This window comes from Chiloscyllium plagiosum, unplaced genomic scaffold, assembly GCF_037043375.1.
Source record: "Chiloscyllium plagiosum isolate Xiang-an unplaced genomic scaffold, Cpla_swu_hap1 HiC_scaffold_4, whole genome shotgun sequence".
In the NCBI taxonomy this organism is placed as follows: domain Eukaryota; kingdom Metazoa; phylum Chordata; class Chondrichthyes; order Orectolobiformes; family Hemiscylliidae; genus Chiloscyllium; species Chiloscyllium plagiosum.
This window is the reverse complement of record NW_028270142.1, coordinates 105868697-105876621: the sequence shown is the minus strand read 5'-3', so window position 1 is coordinate 105876621 and position 7925 is coordinate 105868697. Positions and strand designations below refer to the sequence as shown.

Genomic DNA, 7925 nt, shown 5'->3' with positions numbered 1-7925 from the left:
TGTACTTTGACTTCAGTGGCCCAGATGAAATTGCATTTGATCTTCAGAATCCACCAGATATTTTTGATCCATTCTCTCATTTTGCTGTCTTTTCCATTTGTTGCCAAGGTATGAATGATTTCTAGAGCAAACTACACCGAATCTTAATTTTATTTTGCCACATTCAACATACCTTGACTTCTGGGAGATCATTTTGGCAAATCAAATCTAATGTTTTGATGAACGTATAGGAAAATATAAAACCCAAAACTTATTTTGAAGGTACGTATTGTAACAAAAGTCTTCAGTTGTCTACAAAATGCTACTGAAAATGAGATCTGTTTGGCTGAAGAAAAGTAATTCTTAAGCTTGACTGTACAGCAAATTTAATCTAGCTATACAGTTGTTTTTCTTCATTCATTCTCTTGCATACCTCAAGAAGTTTGTACATTTGTTTTACAATTTTACACTTGTTTTGCCAAACTTTTCCAAAGGTGCTGCTCAGGCAATGGAGTATTAATATAGCATGAAAATTTGGCTTCATGGTCATGTAGACAGACGTGATTTCCAGAAACTTACTAGGAGAATAAAACCACATTCCTCAATGCACTTCAACAATACATATCCAAATTATTGCTAACACCCACAAAAAAAATGTAGAATACTGTTATAGACTGATTGAACCACAGAGCATGCATGGTTATAGAGCCATTAGTGATCTGCAGCACAGAAAAAGGCCCTTTGACCCATCGAGTCTATGCTGGTCAAAAACCAGGCCCCAACTATTCAAATCCCATTTTCCAGTATGTGGTCCACTGTCTTGATGTCACAAGTGCACATCTAAATACTTCTGAAATGTTCAGGGTTTCCTCCTCTATCACTCTTCAAGGCAGTGAGTTCTAGATTCCCACCACTCTGACTAAAAACGTTTTTCCTCACATCCCTTCTAAACTGCTGGCTCCTTACCTGAAATCTTTGCCCTCTAATTATTGATTCCTGTACTAAAGGGAAAAGTTCCTTTCTGTATACCCAATCCATGCCTCTCAGAATAACAAACACAATCAAGGCAGGTACTATGAATGTAACAACCCTATGTAAATGACATGATCAGATCTAATTAAACTTCACCAGGGATTACAAATCTTCACTGCACTGTCTCAGCAATGGCTCCTTCTTTAATTCATCTTCATCCTATGCCAGATTCCTATCCCTCTTGACTCTGAAACTATACTCCAGTAGTTATTTGCTGGCACAATGCTAGTTTTCATCAAACTACTTATGTCCTTGGGTTTGCCTGAGATCTGATGTTCCTCAATTTTATGAAACAAGTACAGCTTATGGGCATTCTCCCAGTTGCACCAAAGTGTTAATGTTGCAGGCTTCTTCTAAGCCTCTAAAAGCTTTCACTAACACCATCAGAGACTTTACTACATTCCCAAAGTTCTGAGCCCTAATCATGAACAACTTGATGTCTTCCCTACAGAACATCTAAGAATCAGCACTCCAAACATGGAGTCTATCCCTGTTTTTGCCAAAACTGAACAGTGTCCTGGAAATGCTTTTCAGTGACTCTTGAACTGACCTGAGTAGTCTGAAAAAAAATACTTGTGACAAGTTCCCTGCGTGTCAGAACAGATTTGAAACATTGCCATCTAACTACTCATGGAACTTAGTATCTGTAATGTTGCATTCCCATAGATTACAGGAAATGGATTTCAGTATATCTTCTCATCCTCCTCAACCTTTTAGCTGACTTCAGTACAGGGATGTCTCCGACTCAATTGTGTCCTCAATGATATAGTCTCATGCAACAGTCCAGCTTGCCCCGCTCCTGTATTTTATCCATTGTGAAGGATTCCTTCTTTCACCTCTGAATTTCCTACCTCTGCCACTGTCTTTGCTCCTGTAATGTTCAACTATACCCTGATCACCATTTTTCTAGTATTCTTGTTACAAGCAATCTATTTCAACCCTTCAAAAACTACTTCCCATCCTAAGTACCACAGCCCGGTTTGCACCTATCAAAATTATAACTTTCCAAACATCATAGATCTGAGAAAATTGACTTTAAAATCTTCACCACAAATCCCTCTGGGGTCTTGTCCTTCTCTTCCTAAGAAGATCCAGAGGTTTCACATCCCTTTTATTCCTCTGAAACTAACTTATTTAGAGTTTCCTGCTCTCCTCAACCACCAGTAGCTGCTCTCACTGCCACTTTGTTTCTGCAAAGTTCCTCAATACCGTCACTGTACCACCTCCCTATTTCCATTCAGAATGTTCCTGGATATGCTTTGCAATAACCAGACTCTTCCATTTCTTCTTTATGCTACTCAGGATCCAGTTGTTATGCACTTCTTTATATATGCAAAATTAGATAAAAGGATGAAGAGAGATAATAACAAAACAGAAGTTGCTGGGCAAACTCAGCAGGTCTGGCAGCATCTGTGGAGAGAAATCAGAGTTAACATTTTGGATTCGGTGACCCTTCCTCAGACCCGAAACATTAACTCTGATTTTCCTTCACGGACGCTGCCAGACCTGCTGAACTTTTCCAGCAACTTCTGTTTTGTTTCTGATTTACAGCATCCATAGTGCTTCTGGTTTTAAGAGAGATAATAATCCTTATCGCAAATGGTGCAATAAAATGGGACTTGGAACTTCATGGTACTAGTTCTTGACCTTTCCACTTTGAACCAGTAGCAGATTTACAAATAGGAAAAGCAAATCCAGTGTAAAATGCTGACCTGCATTTCAAATTGCTGTAGATGTCATGTAAGACCATAAGACATAGGAGTGAAAGTAAGGCCATTCAGCCCATCGAGTCCACTCCGCCATTCAATCATGGCTGATGGGCATTTCAACTCCACTTACCCGCATTCTCCCCGTAGCGCTTAATTCCTTGTGACATCAAGAATTTATCAATCTCTGCCTTGAAGACATTTAGCGTCCCGGCCTCCACTGCACTCTGCAGCAATGAATTCCACAGGCCTACTACTTTCTGGCTGAAGAAATGTCTCCGCATTTCTGTTCTGAATTTACCCCCTCTAAATCTAAGGCTGTGTCCTAGTCTCCTCGCCTAATGGAAACAATTTCCTAGCGTCCACCCTTTCCAAGCCATGTATTATCTTGTAAGTTTCTATTAGATCTCCCCTTAATCTTTTAAACTCCAATGAATACAATCCCAGGATCCTCAGCCGCTCCTCGTATGTCAGACCTACCATTCCAGGGATCATCCGTGTGAATCTCCGCTGGACACGCTCCAGTGCCAATACGTCCTTCCTGAGGTGTGGGGACCAAAACTGGACACAGTACTGCAAATCGGGCCTAACTAGAGCTTTATAAAGTCTCAGTAGCACAACGGTGCTTTTATATTCCAACCCTCTTGAGATAAATGACAAATATATAAATTGACTCTCTTGAGATAAATGACAAATATATAAATTGACCTTCAAAGCCTTGAAACACCCCTTCAGAAAAATGGGGACAACCTATACACTGAGTATTACAGCAAGCATGTAACTAGTGTTGATTTTTGGAAAACTCATCTGGTTCACTAATGTTGTTTAGGCCAGGAAATCTGCCATCCTGAACTGCTGTGCCCCACATGTGACTCAAAATAAATATCATGTGGTTAACTGCCCAATGGGCAATATATTGTTAGCCAGTGACACATCCATGAATTTTTTTTTAAAATGAACTGCAGAAGAGAATCAGGTTGGAAAGTTGACTTTGACCCTGTATTCTAACCAAACTGCATTCGGGATCCAAATCTGACACTGCTGAAAATTCTGGATGTTACTGAAGATTTCTTGACTCTAATTTAGGAAGGACATTTCCAATGAATCCTCAGCAACCTCATCCCCAATGAGGCCAGAATCCACTGAGATTGTCATTCTCCTAATCTGGAAATGTGTTGCTGGAAAAGCGCAGCAGGTCAGGCAGCATCCAGGGAACAGGAGAATCGACGTTTCGGGCATAAGCCCTTCTTCAGGATTCTCCTAATCTGTCAAATCTCTGAGGGTGCTCAACATTGACATTCAAATGAAGTCACCTTTCCTGGACTTTCCCATGGACTTCAATAGAAATATCTCAACTGAGATTGGCAGATTTGTGCACCTTGCCAGAAACATTCCCATTAACACAAACCCAAATCCTACATCTTGAAGTTAGTACAGCGCAAAGTCACTTAATCTAAAAGACATAATGTGTATAAATTACTGTTTGCAGACACCACTTCCTGCAGCCTCTTAGAAAGTGATTGTGCTGATAGTTTAAAACAAGGTGAGTAAATCAATAACAGAAGTTGGTGTTCACATCAGGTATCCAGAGTTCCACTTGTATCACATGGTCGCTACATGTATATAATTACTTAAGAGTTCAATGGTTAATAGAAATTAAAAATGTCAGGTGTGTGTATAATGTATGTGAAAATACATACTTTACAAAACTTCAGTAATGTACTCTTTTAAAAGAAAACAAATATGTAAGACAACCATCCTCTGTGCTCCCGAACCTGGAGATGATGGTGTTGTGGTAATGTCCTGTACTGGTAATCCAGAGTCCCAGGTTAATTTTCAGCGAACATGAGATTGAATCCCACCATGGCAGGTGATGAAATTTGATTTAAAAAGGAGCTGTTGTGGTACGGTGGTAATATGCCTGTCTCTGAGCTAAGACGTCCAGGTTCAAGTCCCACCTGCTCCATAGGTGTGTCATAGAGTCTCTAGGTTGTTGAGAAATACCTAGATACAAGCGGCTAGCTTAATGGCTGGCAGTGGCCCAGTGGTTAACACTGCTGCCTCACAACGCTAGAGTCCCAGGTTTGATTCCAGCCTCAGGTGACTGTGTGGAGTTTGCATGTTCTCCCCGTGTCTGTGTGGGTTTGCCCCAGGTGCTCCGGTTTCCTCCCACAGTCACATAGATGTGCAGGTTAGAGTGAATTGGCCATGCTAAATTGCCCACAGTGTTCAGGGATCTGTAGATTAGGTGCATTAGGTAGAGGTAAATGTGGAGTAATAGGGTAGGGGAATGGGTCTGAGTGGGTTACTCTTTGGAGGGTTGATGTGGACTTGTTGGGCCAAATGGTCTGTTTCCACACTAGGGATTCTATGATTCAAGCAATCTCTGGGCTCTGTTCTTGAGTTCATTCACAAGTCGATTTGTATGCAAGTTGGAGTATAATGCAGGACAGTCTAAAGTAGCCATTCATAAATATATGAAATGTTCATATGTCGGATCTTTAAAATTACACCCTTGTGTGGGATCACGTTCATAAGGACAAAACTTCAGTGATATACTATTTAAAAGAAAACAAATATCTAAAATTGTATGATCACCATTCTCTGTGCTCCCAATCCTAGAGGTGATGGTATTGTAGTAATGTCACTGGGCCTAACAATTTAGAGATACAAGGTAGTGCTAAAAGAACATATACTAAAAACTCACAACTGATGGAATTTAAATTCAGTTAATAAATCTGGACCTAATTTGATACAGCTGACCTCAGTAACTGTGATCATAAAACAATCATTGACTATTGTAAATGCTTCTAATTCACAAATGTCCTCTAGAGAAGGAAATCTGCCATTGTTCCCTTGTCTGGCTTACATGTGACTCCAGACTCTCAGCAACATGGTTAACTCTAAAATGGCCTTGCAAACCATTCAATTCAGGGACAATTAGAAATGGGCAATAAATGCTGGCCTTGCCAGCAACATCCACATCCTGTGCCATAATATTCTGTGTAATGCCAGTTCTTTCCTTCAGTTAAACAGAATTACACTGCAATGGAGAATATGTTATGTATTTTGAAAAGGGTAAATTACACTGCTGGCTACAAAAGACTCCTAAACCCATCCAATATTGCAGTTGTATTTATTATCACATCTGATTGTTATATGTACAATCCTGCATATTTACTCTCACTTTCCAGCACAAAATCCTTTTCACAATAAACATGTTTGTGTAGTCAATTGTTCAAATGGCTCTCATTCATTTCACCTCATCAACACTATTTCCAAACCTTGCCAAAACCAATCACTATCCACATTGAAAATTTAGTTAACTATCACTAGAATGAAAACTAAAACTCTGTAATATCTAGTGTTCATTTGCACCATGTATCCCCTTAGAATATCACCTCTTAAACTAGTGTGATGATCACTGTTCTAAGCAACTGAATTCTAATTGTGTCCTACTGTTTGGAGTCCTTCCCATCGTTTCCAACTCAAATGCAGAGATTTGAGAGAGCTTCTGGGAGACCATAATTGTGTTAATGTCCTGAGAGGAAATGCCCCAATGCAAGCACATTCTGCCAAGTCACTAATGCAAATGACCTAACCAGGGCCCCAGCAAAGAGTTGAGTCAGTCTCACTTATGGCAATGGTATCAGTTGCAGTACTATTCCCAGTGGGTGTCAGTCCAGATGTCATCACAATTCCTAAGTATTTTATTTCACAGATAGATATTTGCTCTATACATTATTATGATGTACAACATCAAACATGGGAAAACTACCGGCTGCAAATTCCCCTCCAAGCCACTCACCATCCTCACTTGGAATATATCGCCGTTCCTTCACTGTCAATGGATTGAATCCTGGAATTCCTTTCCTAATGGTACATGGTGGGTCTACTTGCAGCAGAGGGACTGCATCAGTTCAAGAAGACAGCTCACCACTCCCATTCAGCTTTTTTAATAAAAGAAAATAGATTTTATGTGAATAAATCAATTCTGTGAACTTTTCTTGCCTGATCTAATAAGACACTAGTTTATACTGTTCTTTAATTATACTTTATTTATACTTCCAATTAGAATTTGACAGGAAATAGATTTTCCTATATAACTAACAATATCATTAATTATTCATCAACTGACAAGTACTGCATTATAATAAGATGCTGTTCGTCCTATGGGATGTGTTATAAAAGTACTTCAGTTTAATTTGTTAGATCCTCAATGTTGTATAGATGTAATTAATCATTAATAAATCTTGATAAATTGAGAGAAAGGATACAATCTTTCTTGGAAATAGATCTTTGGTTTAAATAATCATGGTCTGTGACTGCTGCCCAACTTGTTAGTCAGCTGCTAAAATGAATCACATCAGAAGATGGCGCTGTGTGTAAGAAAGAAGGATGAATACAATAGCTCATTGGAAAAAGTAGAGAGGTTAACCAGATATATTAATGTAGCTCTGGAGGTTAAGACAGGAAGAAGATGTCACAGAACAGAGTTGTATTATTATTTGAACAGGAAACTTTTGCAGGTCTATGGGGTAAATATAGTGCAGGTGGCACTCTGTCAATTGCTTCTTCAGAGGATCAGTGCACATTAAACAGTCCACCTTGAGCTATAACCATGTTCAGATTCCTTCATAAGTGACACACAGTGAGTGTTGAGTGTCCTCTTTCTTTCTCCCACTGTGGAGGTGAACATTCAGGTTAAGGAACGGAGGGAGGCCTTGAAAAGTATGACTAGGAAGTGACCATAGAGAGAGCTACTGTGAGGAGCAACACAAGAGAGAGGTCCAGCCAACAAGATTTGTTGTGGACCCAGCAGGGGAAGAGGTGGGAGGCTCTGATGGCAGGAGAATATAAGAGATGGTGGGAAACAATATAAAAGAAGAGCAATTTTCCAATTTGCATTTCTGTATCAGCTGTGGTTCACCCTACAGTCTGAGACAGCAGGTAATGGGTACAAATCCCACTCCAGGACTTGACAAAAAGTTAATATTCCAGTGCAGTACAGAGGTTAGGAGTGCTGCCTTTCGATTAAAGCATTAAATCAAGGTCATGCCTGCTGTTTTAGGTGGATTTAAAAGATCCCATAGCATAAAATCAAAGAAGAGCAAGGGAATTCTCCCTAGTGTCTTGGCCAATATTTCTTCTGTTTCTCAGGTAGCCCTTCAACACTGAGGGTAATACTCTTTCATTCCAGATTGTGCC

The 7925-nt window shown here is 39.7% G+C and overlaps 1 protein-coding gene across 2 annotated transcripts in view; it reads right to left on the bottom strand.

Annotated features, from left to right (window-relative positions):
* The window catches only part of LOC148150195 (general transcription factor II-I repeat domain-containing protein 2A-like), a 90704-nt gene that overhangs the window by 48135 nt on the left and 34644 nt on the right, over positions 1-7925 (bottom strand). Inside the window, exon 1 of one of the 2 annotated variants that reach the window (XM_087986550.1) lies at positions 6526-6919. The exons of the other annotated variant lie outside the window; for it this stretch is intronic. The gene's annotated coding sequence lies outside the window, so the exon portion shown is untranslated. Of the gene's footprint in view, positions 1-6525; positions 6920-7925 lie in introns of those variants that run through there. 2 annotated transcript variants of the gene reach the window in all.